The sequence below is a fragment of the Taudactylus pleione genome, unplaced genomic scaffold (genome assembly GCF_031769625.1).
Source record: "Taudactylus pleione unplaced genomic scaffold, aTauple2 ptg000278l, whole genome shotgun sequence".
NCBI lineage: Eukaryota > Metazoa > Chordata > Amphibia > Anura > Myobatrachidae > Taudactylus > Taudactylus pleione.
In genome coordinates, this window is record NW_028284680.1 from 7687697 (window position 1) to 7702879 (window position 15183).

The 15183-nt window shown below is 46.5% G+C and overlaps 1 protein-coding gene and 1 pseudogene across 1 annotated transcript in view; both read left to right on the top strand.

The window, feature by feature from the left end:
• Positions 1-15183, top strand: part of LOC148513520 (protein FAM118B-like) — an 80522-nt gene that overhangs the window by 9235 nt on the left and 56104 nt on the right. The gene's annotated exons all lie outside the window — the stretch shown is intronic.
• LOC148513522 (5S ribosomal RNA) lies at positions 5870-5988 on the top strand (annotated as a pseudogene).

A 15183-nucleotide genomic window follows, 5' to 3' on the forward strand; every position in this document is an offset into this window, starting at 1 on the left:
TCTCTCCCAGCCATTCACGCTCTGCTTCTGTGTACTTAAGGGGGTTTGGAGCTCCCTGTAGTTGCCAGTGCAATGTGTTTCACAGCTTGCTGTGAGAGAGTTCCCTGTGCTCCTAAGCCTTGTTCCTGCTCCGGTGCTGTTTCTGCCTCCTGTCAGCTAATCGGCTACCACAGATCTCTCAGCACCGTTCTGACCAGTCCCACAGTCTCCAGTCTGTTTCAATAAAATGTGACTGCCCTGTCTCCCACTGGGTACCCACTCCTGTGTTTTGAACCTGTCGTTAACCCCTCTTGCAGCCATTCATCAAGGATATCTCATTCAAGCCACTCTGCAGCATATCAGGATATCTCATTCAGCCATTCATCAAGGATATCTCATTCAGCCATATTTGCATCATTTCTGGATTCCACTTTAGACATCTCTGCCACTTTTATGGACTTTGACTTTGTTCTCTCCCACTACAGTGACCTATCATCCATATACCCCAGTTCTAAGTTTATTCACATTTGGACTCTAATTATTACCTGTATATTTTCATGTCTACCAATAACCATATAAAACAACCGACTTTATAAATTTAAATCTGTTTCTGCTTTTACTTCTGTTTCCACCCCGGGTCCACAAAAACTCCAGTCCGTAACAGTTTGCATTGGCCAAATGGATTCAGCCACTGGTCAGGAGTCCAGAACAGATTTATTCCAGGGCATAGCAACACGTCTGGAGGGCCTGGAGTCCATGCAACAACAAATGGCACAGTATGTACAGGAGATGGCGCTCCGCCAGGATACATTACAGGTATTGCTGGGTTCCCCTGGCACTCCTGCAGCTACCGCTGTCTCTACCTCAGTGATCTCTACTGCTGGGTCTTCTCCTCGTCTGTATCTGCCCACTCCCAGCAAGTTTGATGGCAACCCTAAACTGTGTCGTGGATTTCTCAGTCAGTGCGATGTGCATTTTACACTCCAGCCTCCAAATTTCCCTACTCCAAAGACCAAGGTGGCAAATATTGTATCATTGTTATCCGGTTCAGCCTTAGACTGGGTTTCTCCACTCTGGGAACGATCGGACCCTCTTTTGGATAATTACTCTGAGTTTTTAACTTCATTCAGGAGGATATTTGATAAACCTGGAAGAACCACTTCCGCATCATACAGTATCTTACATTTGAAACAAGGAATCTGTCATGTCAGTCAATATGTAATCCAGTTCCAGACATTGGCGTCTGAACTCAAATGGAACGAGGAGGCCCTGACATCGGCCTTCTGGCATGGACTCTCAGATCGGATAAAGGATGACCTAGCCACTCGTGATTTACCCATCATCAGCCTCAATGACCTTATCTCGCTATGCAACAAAGTAGATCTTCGCTTCAGAGAACGCCAGGCTGACAAGCATAGATTGGAACGCCCTAGACCTCCTCCTACCCCCTCTCTTGCCTACTCTCCTCCCTCATCTACAGATGAAGAACCCATGCCGGTTAACCGAACCCGACTCTCTAAAGAGGAATGACAGAGATGTCTCCAAAAGAATCTGTGTATGTATTGTGGAGTGACTGGTCACCTGGTGGCTTCCTGTAACCGTAAGCCGGGAAACTCCCGTTCCTAACTAGTCCCGGGGACACCCAGTTAGGAGTAATACTTCCGTCCCCAAAGAAAAATGATTCTGTCTTGTCTGTAGCCCTTGATATCAAGTCTAGTCCTGTGTTTGTGTCTGCCCTCCTGGATTCTGGGACAGCAGAGAACTTTGGGCCTGATTCAGACCTGGACGCTGTGCTGCGCTCACTCGCATTGAGTGATTTTTCGCAATCTGCGCATGCGTATGAGTCGCAGTGCGCGTGCGTGAACCAGTCATTGCGATGGGAAAGTGCTCGCCCGTAGCCCGCAGTCGGGCGGCTATTTAGAGTGACAGATAGTGCCGTTTGTGGGTGGTAACAAGAGAAGGTGCTTGAAAACGGGGGTGTGGTTGTGCGAACGCAGGCGTCCCCGACCGTCAGAACGGCGTTTAATGGGTGTGCATAATTAGCAAAGTAGCGTCATTACACACGTGACTGGGTTGTATTTTAGCCAGAACTGCTCACAATGTTGTGGTAGGAAAAGGCTACCACAAGCGCTGCGAGCAGCTCCGATGGCTCTCGATGTTACCGATTAATCCTACAACTGCCGGCGATGACGTGTGTTGCAAGTGGCAAAGGGGCGTCTTTATACAGGTGCGAGCGCATAGTGCGCGCCGCTCGCTATTACTTAGTGGGCAGTTTTACGCGACACAGTGCGAGCACATGATTTAAATAGCCGGCCCCTTTTAGCCAGCGAGCGGACACAAATAGCATTCGGGTCTGAATCAGGTACCTTGTTTCTTCAGTTGGTGGATAAACTGCAAGTTCCTTGCATCACCTTGGACATGCTATCTCCTTGACCTCTATCGATGGTAGACCCATATTTAATGGAATTGTTTTTAGGAAGACCCAACCTCTCCGGGTTCGTATTGGAGCAATCCATTCTGAACATATCAGTTTCTTAATAATACCCAAGGCATCCCATGATCTCATACTCGGATTCCCATGGCTAGGTAAAAACAACCCTAAGATAGACTGGATGACTATGCAAGTTCAGTCTTGGAGTAAGGCGTGCCAAGGTTCTTGCCTTCCAAAGATTCAACCTGTAAGAAAGATTGTCACTTCTGAAATACCACAAATTCCTGAAGAATATCAATCTTTTTCTGATGTTTTTTCTGAGAAACAGGCTAACGTCTTACCTCCTCACAGGGAATGGGACTGTCCAATCTAACTGATGCCTGGAAAGACGCCCCCTCGTGGCCGCACTTATCCTTTGTCGTTGCCCAGACCGTTGCCATGTCACAATACATCAAAGAGAATTTGGAAAAGGATTCATCCGACCTTCTACATCTCCTGCCAGTGCAGGGTTCTTTTTTGTTCCTAAAAAAGATGGAGGCCTCTGGCCATGTATTGATTACAGGGGCCTCAATGACATCACAGCTAAGAACAGATACCCCCTTTCATTAATTACTGAACTGTTTGACAGAGTCAAAGGATCCACCATATTCACTAAATGGACCTCAGATGTGCCTATAATCTCATCCGTATTCGTTTCCGGTTGAAGAGTGAAAAACTGCATTCAATACACGTGACGGTCACTTCGAGTATCTGGTCATGCCATTCGGGCTTTGCAACGCACCTGCAGTTTTTCAGGGATTCGTCACAAGACTTTTAGAGAACTTGTATATGTCTCGGTTGTGGTCTATTTAGACGACATTCTGATTTTCTCTTCTTCCCACGTTGAACACCGGCACCATGTTGAAGAAGTCTTGTCTCGGTTGAGGAAGAACCACCTATACTGTAAATTGGATAAGTGTGTCTTCAGTGTCCCAAGCATCCCCTTCTTGGGGTATATCATCTCCGGATCTGGGTTGGAAATGGACCCCAAGAAGGTCCAGGCTATACTAGATTGGTCCCGGCCGACATCTCTGAAAGCCATCCAGAGACTCCTTGGCTTCTCCAATTACTACAGATGCTTCATTAAAGGCTTCTCCTCGTTAATGGCTCCCATCACGGCCTTAACCCGGAAAAGTGCCAATCCTTCATTTTGGCCTCCTGAGGCAGAGACAGCTTTCCAGCTACTTAAACAAGCCTTCATTGCAGCACCAGTATTGTGACAACCAGATACCAACAGGCCTTTTTTTATTGGAGGTAGATACCTCATCTGAAGCAGTGGGGACTGTTCTATCTCAAAGATTTGAAGAGAATAGGATCAACTGTGGGTTCTACTCGAGGAAGTTCTCCCCGGCATACATTTTAATCATACAGACAAATAAATTGTAAATATTTAAATATGCAAATATATGCACAGTTCTTGGTGGTATCTGAATACAAAGTAAACCACAATAAAATGCCACAATATGATCTACCATGTAATGTTGAATTCGCAGTTCATAAACAAATCTGGAGCAATTGTCCCACGTAATTTCCAAGTCCAAAATATCTCCTATGGTGAATAGGGATGTGCGTTCCCATATAGCATTAGCTATATTTACCAGTTCCAGTGTCCAAATAGAATGCAGGGTCTTGATTACCAAAGCTTGCAGAGCTGTCGCATGGATAGTAGTCCCTTGGGCACGGTTTGGTCCAAATAGCAGTTTTGTGCAGTAAAAAGTGTCACCAATAAATAGAGAGATGGGTGGGCTCCTAATAGTTGGTGGTGGTCATATAAAATCCAGTCCCTGGCCGGTTTCGCTGTGTGGAGTCACAGCTTTATCAAAAGCTTTATCAAAAGCATGTGTGTATTCCAATGAGCACACAATTCTGTGAATTAGCAGCTCCACCATTTTGTGAGTGACAGCAATCTCACTCTGTGAGAGTGCTGAATCTACAGTTAACCATGTGGTGTCATGGAATACCATATCTGTATTACGGAAGGAACACGTCCATTAAGGCGTCAGCCTTAATGATCGTAATTTCATTGCTTTTTGAAGTTTGCGTGGCACAAATTCAGTAGGTTTTGTGAATTTTCAGATCATGTCTAAGCAGCCTTAATGGGACATGTGAAACCGTAATGTTTTTTGGTCTATGGAATTAATATATGGCGATGGTGTTATTATTATATGTTAATGTTTAGACAGTTTAATGTATCATACTATACCTATGTATAAACAATTAAAGTATGCCTTATGCATTACTTTTCTTGAATTTTGTCTGTTATTAATAAATTGGACTTTTCCAAAGGTGATAGTCCTACATCTATACAATTTTGCTCAGACCATGTGCAAGGGCAATACTCATCTCTGCCGCGATAATCATACAGCCAGGGCCGTAACTAGGGTAGTGCGACCTGTGCCTTGGCAGAGGGCACCGCAGGGCAGGGGCGCTGTTTGGGCCGGTCAGTTTTCCTGTTTATTATCATTCTCACTTGTAGCTTCCTCTTCTTTTATCCCCAGCATCTCCTGGCCTCCCCTATCTCTTCCCCGGCCCTTCCCCATGAGGCCATGGCCCTCTCTCAGGTGCACTATATTATGTCCCTATTTATCCCCAGCATCTCCTGGCCTCCCCTATCTCTTTCCCGGCCCTTCCCCATGAGGCCATGGCCCTCTCTCATGTGCACTATATTATGTCCCTATTTATCCCCAGTATCTCCTGGCCTCCCCTATCTCTTCCCTGGCCCTTCCCCATGAGGCCATGGCCCTCTCTCAGGTGCACTATATTATGTCCCTATTTATCCCCAGAATCTCCTGGTCTCCCCTATCTCTTCCCTGGCCCTTCCCCATGAGGCCATGGCCCTCTCTCATGTGCACTATATTATGTCCCTATTTATCCCCAGCATCTCCTGGCCTCCTCTATCTCTTCCCTGGCCCTTCCCCATGAGGCCATGGCCCTCTCTCAGGTGCACTATATTATGTCCCTATATATCCCCATGATCTCCTGGCCTCCCCTATATCTTCCCTGGTCCTTCCCCATGAGGCCATGGCCCTCTCTCAGGTCAGGTGCACTATATTATGTCCCTATTTATCTCCAGCATCTCCTGGCCTCCCCTATCTCTTCCCTGGCCCTTCCCCATGAGGCCATGGCCCTCTCTCAGGTGCACTATATTATGTCCCTATTTATCCCCAGCATCTCCTGGCCTCCCCTATCTCTTCCCTGGCCCTTCCCCATATGGCCATGGCCCTCTCTCAGGTGCTCTACATTAAGTCCCTATTTATCCCCAGCATCTCCTGGTCTCCCCTATCTCCTCCCTGGCCCTTCCCCATGAGGCTACCGCCCTTTTTCAGGTGCACTATCTTATGATGTCCCTATTTAAAAAATGGGGGGGGAGCGCCAATGCTCTCTTTGGCACAGGGCACCAAAAAGTCTAGTTACGGCTCTGCCTATAGCCATACTTTACTGAACCTGCCCAATCTCGTTTGATCTTGGAAGCAATACAGCAAAGGGCCTGGTTAGTACTTGAATGGGAGACCACCCAGGTAGCCCAGGTGCTGTAGGTTAACCTATATTGGATGATGAATGGGATAGGAATGCACATGGTGTAGCAAGTATGCAACCAATTTGTGATAACAAAACTGATATTTCACCATTACAAAGTAATTGATATCCATTCCAAGCGTGTTTAGTGGAATGCAGATTCTGTTTAATATTTTCGCCATATAAATTGTGGGTGTTTGATTTCAACACCGAAAGTTTATTTTGAAACATACCTTAATTCTTAAGAATATAGGGGGTCATTCAGACCCACTCGCGAGCGGCTGTCCGCTCGCAAGTGGGTCGATGGTCCCCACTGCGCATGCGCACGACGGAGGGAGCTCCGTCATGCGCATGCGCGAGACCCGACGAGCGAAGGACTTTCCTTCGCTCGGAGTGTCTCATCAAAGAGGGCGTGCTGTCGATGGTGACTGACAGCACGCCCCCTTTGGTGGGCGTGCCGGGGGCGTGCCTGCCAGACGGAGGCGTTCCCAAGGGAATGCCTACCATCTGAAGCCGGCCCCACTGACATCACTAGTGATGTCAGTGGGAGTGATTTTGGCTCTGATAGAGCCAAAATCACTCCTGGCCTTGCGGTTGAAAAACCCAACCGCAGGCTTTTACTCGCAGTTCCGATGGTCGCGATGGTCTGACCATCGCGACCATCATTCTGCACGCTCGTATATGCTGTGGGTGGTGACCCACAGCTATACGAGCGTCCAGGAGGACGCTCCATATTAATGGAGATGGGCCCTGATTCAGAGCGAGCGCTCTGGTCAGAGCGTCCGGCTCTGAATCAGGGCCATAATGTGTATGGATACCTCTTAATTTTATGGATATTTAATAAAGGTTATATTTTAATCAATTAATTTTTCTGTGTATGAATTATCATCTAAGTGTGCCCCAGCAAATAGCCTTGCCTTCTCTTGCTTGTTGTCTTTTGTTATCCAAACTCACAGACTGATGTATATACAGTACATACAATTCATTATAAGCTTCGAGGTGGACAATCCTATTTGGCTTTGTACTTGTTAGAGGAAAGTAGTGAACTTTTCTCTTTTTATATCAGTGGCAGCATATTTTGGGTTTATTGCATCCGTTTTGGGTGTATATTTGCCTTTTACTGTATATTAGTATTTGCCAAATAAGTGTACGATGTTTGGTGCAGTCACACAATGATTAATTGCTCCGGTGCAGAGACAACTGATCCGAAAATCAGCTGTCTCCGCGAGCGGCTTCACTGCTCCTTTCACAAGTAAATCTTTTCACAAGTGCTCATGTGTGTGACCCACAGGTCACGCATGTGCACAGGAGCCCCAATGTCCGGCGGAAGAAATACACTGTAATTTTGGCCGTCTGCATCCTGTAATATACCTGGGACAGAGTGACATTTACCAGCAGGACTCTCTGAAGTGCGGTAATTACAGTGGCTGAGATTCTGTCTATTTATTAGATATAATACTCTTGCAGTGGTGTATCATTATTACATACAATATGTGATACCTTTTGTTGATTATATGGTTTATATTGTTATGTTTATGCACTCTGGGCCTAATTCAGACCCGCTCGCGAGCGCTTAGCGCTCGCAAGCGGGTCGATGTTGGCCAAGCGCATGCGCACGACGGACGCATGCGTGAGACCTGAATAACGACGGCCAACCCGGGTGTCGCACCAAAGGGGGCGTGCTGCTGATGGTGAGTAACAGCACGCCCCCTTTGGTGGGCGTGCTGGGGGCGTGGCTGCACAGACGGAGGCGTTACCATGGGAACGCCTACCGTCTGGGGCCGGCCCCACTGACATCACAAGGGTCTCGTCGCAAGCCCGATGGTCGCGATGGTCTTGACCATCGCGACCATCTTTTTGGCCGCTCGCTATAGCTGTGGGTGGTAACCCACAGCTATGCGAGCGGCCAGGGGGCCGCTCTAAAAACTAAGAGGGATGGACATCCCTCTTACATCCCATCCCACCATACATCCTTAAATAAATAATAAATTATAAATAATTATTGCTCCAATAAATCGCCATCAAGTTATCTGCCAAATCTACGTCTCAGTGTCTTTATTTATTTTAGTAGGGGTGAGTGGTTTGCACACATGACACACCTCATCCGATAGAAGGTTTAGTGCTGTAATTACTATTGTGTGCACAGTGGCTGAGATTCAGTCTATTTATTAGACATAATACTCTTGTAGTGGTGTATCATTACATACAATATATATGTATATATAATTATATATATATATATATATATATATATATTACATACTCGTATATAGGGCCAAATGTAATAGGATGAGAGTTTAGACAATGTGAGAGTTTAGCAGTAACCTCTCACATTGGTCGAGTTTTACCTTCAAAATGGGAAAACATCTGGATGAGAGTTTAAATTGTGAGAGTTTTGCCTGTTCTCGAACTCTGGGCCTGATTCAGAGCCGAACGCTCTGACAAGAGCGCTCGCTCTGAATCAGGGCCGTCCTAGCTGAAAATGGAGCGGCCTCCCGGCCGCTCGCATAGCTGTGGGTAACCACCCACAGCTTATACGAGCGGCCAAAAAGATGGTTGCGTTAGGGTCTCGTTGTCCGCAAGCCCGGAGTGCTTTTGGCTCTATCAGAGCCAATAACACTCCCACTGACATCACTAGTGATGTCAGTGGGGCCGGACCCAGACGGTAGGCGTTCCCATGGGAACGCCTCCGTCTGGGCAGCCACGCCCACCAAAGGGGGCGTGCTGTCACTCACCATCGACAGCACGCCCCCTTTGGTGCGAGACCCGGAGCGACGGCTTCCTCATCGCTATCCGGGTCTCGCGCATTCGCACGACGGAGCAGCCTCACGAGCGGGTCTGAATCAGGCCCTCTATTTCATTGGGTGAGTTTAAAAAGTGTCAGAGATTACTGCTAAACTGCAGTGCCGTATCAGGACGGCAGTGCGTCCCTTCCCTGCCCCCTCCTCCCCCTGAGCGCTTACTTTTCCATGCAGGGGGCGGAGGGCGGGCGGGACCTCCCGATGGCTTTCTTGGTGCGCCACGCACCACTGCAGGAGGTCTACTCCTGCAGACCTCCGGAGCCGGAAACTGTGTGGCCGGTGACCCTGGAAGTATTCCGCCCTGTGCGGAGGCACCGGCCACACCACCCCCCTACGGCCCTGCTAAACTGTCACATTTTCTAAACTCTCACCCTATTACATTTGGCCCATAATGTCTAGCATACATTCCCGGGAGTGTTTTTAGATTTTATGTAATTATACTTTGGATATTAAATATACACTATATATGCTTTTTAATAAATAAGATAATTTACATTTATCGGTTATTTTGCTTTTGTGTGCCGCTCCACCTACTGGTTTTCTTTTTTTCTTATGTTTGTCAGAGAGAATTGGCAATACACTCAGGAGGTGTGCAGCAGCTATTGTCACAATCATCCATTAGAGATTATAGTGCTATGGGCGCCAGGATAATCTATTCTCTGTAGTAGTCTCCATCGCTCTTCAAATCCAGCCAGGGGGGATATATAAGTAAAAATAATTCAATACATTTTTAGGTATGATTATAAAATACATACATATTTTAATCTATGTTAAAACGTGTATGTTTTTATAACCATATCACCCTCCTAAAAATGTACTGAATAATTTTTACATACTTATACATTAGATTATTTATACATACTTAAGCTTCCACATGTTTAATGTTATTTTGTACTTCCTGAACATGGTTGGCGTGCACGCCTATACACCCATACTGTAACCCTAATCCAACAGTCATCACACCGGCTATATCAACTGTCATTTTATGGCGTAATAGAGACGTTTCCCAAGATAAGGAAAAACTCTTACGGTCAGTTCCCATGTAACCACCACATTCCCAGCACTTCTAGTAGTCAAAATATTATAGCATAACAGGTGGGAAAGAACCTGTTGAACATGGTAATCCTAGTAACCATACGCGTACATGGTAACACAGAAACACCGTAATCAGACATTATTATACTTGTAACATTAACCCTATGTAATCTAATATGGCTTCCAGCCTCCATTAACGTTTAGTAGAAAGGGGATGCTACGGGGGGAATTCAATTAGGTGCGAATTTGGTCCCCGCAAAGTGAAATCACGGCAAATTTGCCTTGCAAATTACATTTGCAATTCAATTCCAAACTCGCATTTCTTTTTTTGAGTAAATTCACCTGTTTTTGTTCGACCCCTCCCCCACCGAGCAGGTGAAAAGGTAGGGAAAATAAGTATTTTAAAGTAAAAATGTCGGGACTTGCTTCAGAAGCCCTTGGACAACCCTCATAATGACTAACTAGAAATTTGGAATTTTTAAAAAATATCTTAATTGGGCCAATAATTACATGTCATTTTTGGCTAAAAAAAAAATTGCCTCAAATTACAGCAAAATAAGTTTTTTTTGTTTTTTTTTAGCTAAATAATGCACCCTAAATTTAGTGAAAGAATTCATTTCACAGAAAAATAATTGATTTCTATCATATTTTTACATTATTTTTAAAAGTTGCACGTTTTTTATTTTATTTTTTTGCATTTTCCGTTTAATTCCTTTGTAATGAAACAAAATTCTACAGCTTTTTTTACATTTATTTAACTTTAAAAAAAAAATTCACAAATCAGCCATTTGACACATTTTAAAAGCCTCCAGTAGTTTCCTTATTCCCACTAACAGTCTTCTACATGATTCTGCTAATGACGTTGTCACTTTTTAGGGATCCAGGATGGTCTCCCCACTTTGTCTTGCTATTTAAGATGTTCAGTTTCTGGAAAAAATTTTCTCACTGCGAGTAGTGCAAATTTGCATTTCTAATTGAATTGTGCGTATCTCGGGTGCGCGCATGAAGGCGAAGTGTGCGAATTATAAGGCGAAGTGTGCGAGTTTTTCGCCTTTTGAAAACTCTCACCTAATTGAATTTCCCCCTAAGTGCCTGATTAATATATTGTTGGCAATTATCTTAATTATCCTAATCTCATTTTCTCCTTTTCTGTGCCTTGAAGTATACTTGCCGACATTCAGCTCCCTCCTTCCGGGAGGGAGCTGAATGCCTGCAAACAGTGGGGGGGTGTGGCCGTGCATTGGGTCAGTGTTGGGGACGGACAATGCCGCACCATAGCATCATCGTGGCCCCACCTCCTCGCAATGCGGGAAATAAAGGCATTGTGAAGCAGGGGCGGAGCCACGATGATGCGATTCAGCACGAATCATGTCATCGGGCCCCCCAGCTGCGGGGGTTTCTAGTAGGTAGTCGGGGGGGGGGGGGGCAGGGGGCACGCGGCAGCCGGGAGGCTGGCCTGCCTTTCCGGGGGGTCGGGAGCGAAATCCCAACCAAATCGGGAGGGAAGGCAAGCCTGCCTTGAAGTAGGATCTGAAGTGTTGCCTCTATGTGATAATTGCTGTATTAGAACATTGCCCTGTGCAGCTTCCTATAAAGAATACATCTCTCTATCTCTACAGCAATCCTTATTCATTGTCTTGCATATGATATAGACTTAGTAGCTGTACTGGCCTGTGTCCTGTGCAGAGATCTGCACTATATATTCATGATGAAGCCTAAGCAAAGTAGCAGTACAGTCACTATCGTGTGTTAAGCTGCCCATCCATTAGACGAGCTGAAAACGACTGCAGGATTATGACATTGTAATCGTGCAGTCGTTTGTCAGTCTGTGATGAGCCTGCACTGAACAAGCAGTCGTTCGCTGCAGTCTCATCAATCATCTGGAAACATCCTGAACCTGACGTTATCGTCAGGTTGTCCAGCTTGTTTGCACAATGATAGATGTCGGAACCGACCAGCAGAAGCGCGCATCGCTGGTCGTTTCTGACATAAATGTGCACGATGCATGCACGATTTGCAAGCGATTGCACGATAACGACGTCGTTATCATGCAATCGCTTGCAAATATCGCTATGTGGATGGGCACCTTTAGTCTCTCCCGATAGTACTGTACATTTATTGATACAGGGCTTTATCCAGCAGCGGCTGCTGCACCCTATGGAGATATATTAAGGAATAATGTACAGTTTCCTCTCTGACTATAAAATACCCATTATCTATATAATAAGCGAGAAAGCGTGTCTGTCTGTTTGTGCTTCAAGCACGTACAGAGTTTTGTATACAGCTACGGAAACCTTTCTCCGTATTCAATTCCAAATATTTTTCGCATCCGCGGAAACTCAATGCAATGTTATAGGTGGAAAAGGTTCGACCTCTGAATAGCAGGAGAAAAAAAGTGAATTTTTTTTTATTTTGGGGTGCAAAGGTGGGGAAACCACTCAGAAATCTTGGGACAGCCCCCCCAAAGAACAACTGTGTCAAAAAATCCCTAAAAAAAAAAGTTAAGAATACCCCAAAAAAGTATTTTCATTTTGGGGGTCAAAAAAGTACAAAGTGGGGGGACAAGCATAAAAACTAGCAAAATAGACTTTTGGGGGGTCTGCAAGGATGATTCAGGTGTATGCAACAAGTGCGTTTTTCACGATTTTGTTAACTTCACTTTAGAGAATTTAAAATATGCTAGCCCCCATTTTCAGGTACCCCAAATTTGACAGGACTACTTATTTTTTCCAAAAAATACTGCTTTATGCTATTCTTCACCACTTGCGCAAAGACGCTAATAAGAAGCTATTGACGCAACTTAAGTACCCCAAATAGCTTTATTAGGGCTATTCGGGGACATCTACTTTGATCCCCAATGTTACTGCACCTTTTTGGGGGGTTCAGGCTGATTTCCCCATTTCTGACAGCACTTTCCGCCTGTTCTGACTTCGTGGCTTGCCGTTTTCGCGTGGTTTGGAATTGAATAGGGCGAATAGCGGGGGCACGCACGATAAGTTTTCGCGTCCAAACCACGCGATGTAGGCGGAAAGTCGGGTAGGCAAAACTTTATCGTGGGTCCAAAACTTATTGAATAAGTAGGCCGTGAATCAAGTTCGCTCAGGGTCTTCCAGCGCTTAAAGCTGGGCACACATTAGACGATTATATTTAAACGATTTTGTCGACTCCGATGGATCTGAACAACAAATCGCCCAAAATCGTCTAATGTGTACCTACTATGTTGTGCGGGACAAGCTGCCATTTGGTCGTCAGCCACATCGTCAGATTGGCCCTACATGAATGGCCAACCGGACGATGCGACTGACGGCCCCATGCTGCGGGATGCAGCAGAGTCTGTTCTATCGGACGGTCAGGAACCTGATCGTCTAGTGCACAGGTTCTCAAAGTTCGGTCCTCAGGACCCCAAACAGTGCATGTTTTCCAGGTCTCCTTAAAGAATCACAAGTGAAATAATTATCTCCACCTGTGGATCTTTTAAAATGAGTCAGTGAGTAATGAACACACCTGTGCACCTGCTGGGTGACCTGGAAAACGTGAACTGTGTGGGGTAGGATCGAGTCTGAGAACCACTGGTCTAGTGTGTAACGAATGCCCGATAGGTTGGGGTTATTGGAGGTGGGGTAGTGGGGGGGGGGTCGCATTGCTAGGTACATGTTTTCTAATGTGTGCCCAGCTTAAAGCTGCACTGATCTCAAGGCTCAGGCTGATATGTGGGGGGCAGGCAGAGCTCCAACGGAAGAGCATTGAGTCCGGAGAATCTGCCATCGCACTGCACCTGCACTGACAGTTAAGGCCGATACACACCAGACCACAGGTTCTCAAACTCGGTCCTCAGGACCCCAAACAGTGCATGTTTTCCAGGTCTCCTCAGAATCAAAAGTGAAATAATTAGCTCCACCTGGGGATCTTTTAAAATGTGTCAGTGAGTAATGATTACACCTGTGCACCTGCTAGGAGACCTACAGAATGTGAACTGTGTGAGGTCCTGAGGACCGAGTTTGAGAACCACTGCACTAGACGATATGTGTACTGACCTTGTTAGCGATGGGACCCGGCGGGGTGCCGGCATTGGCAGGTGCGTACAAACTTGGCGATGCCAGCAGGAACAAAGCAACATCAGGGGCCATGCTGCATTCGGCAGCATGGCCCTCGCTAACAGGTCCGATGATGCGCCAGATGAGCATCATCAGTGACATAGCGTGTACACACTGACCAAAATCGTTAAGTGTGTACGCACTATGTCATGCAGTGTGCACTCCCGTGGGGTCGTCAACCGCATCATCAGGTCAAACCTACGTAATGGCCAACCTGACAAAGCGAATGATGACCCCCATGCAGCAGGATGCGGCAGGGGCTGTTATATTGGGCGGTCAGACACCAGATCGTCTAGTGTGTACTGCCCTCCCGAAATGTCAGCCCGTTGCCAGGGGGGTCATCAGTCACATCGCTAGGTACACACATGGGGCCTGATTCAGACCCGCTCGCTAAGACGCGATCGCTCACTCTGAGCGATTTTCGCCCATCTGCGCATGCGTATAATTCGCAGTGCGCGTGCGCAAGCCATTCATTGCAATCTGATTTTAGTTGCTCGTAAGCCACTATCAGGTCGCTGCCATTTGTGGGTGGTACCAGGGGTAGGTGCTTGTGAACGGTGGAGTGGATGTGCGAACGCAGGCGTGTCAGGCTGCCAAAATGCTGTTTAAAGGGCGTGCATAATTAGCAAAGTAGTGTCATTGTGCACCTCACCTGCATGTATTTCAGCCAGCGCTGATCGCTGTGCTTGCGGCAGGCTAAGGCAACCCCAAGGGCTGCGAGCAGCTCCGATGGCTCATGATGGTCCCGATTAATCCTTCATTTCCCGGAGATGACGTGTGTTTGCTAGTGGCAAGGGGGCGTCTTTAGACACTTGCGAGCGCACTTTGCCATAGCTCGCTAAAACATAGTGGGCGTCCTTACGCGACGCAGTGCGAGCACTTCATTTAAATATCCGGCCCCTTTTTGACAGCGAGCGACCGCCACTTGCGAGCGGGTCTGAATGAGCTCCATAGTCTAGTGTGTCACCAGGTTAAGTTTAGATTTTTTCACATCTCAGCCTTCAAAAGTGGGGTCATTTTCAAGACCATTCACTGTTAAAGCACAACCAAAGACTAATAGTTTCAGTATATCCATGCCACCAAAAAATAGTTCCAGCCTGGGCTGCAGCTCCTCAGTTGCTAGAAGTACCAGAGAGGGAAGACGTGAGGAGACCTCAGGGGAAGTGCACAGATGTCAATAGATCAATGGAATGGGATTATAGGCAGGGCCATCTCTTCCATTGGTCTTTTAGGGCAGTTGCCCAAGGCAAGTGCACTGTCCACCAGCCCCCTCCCCCCCCCGTGACGA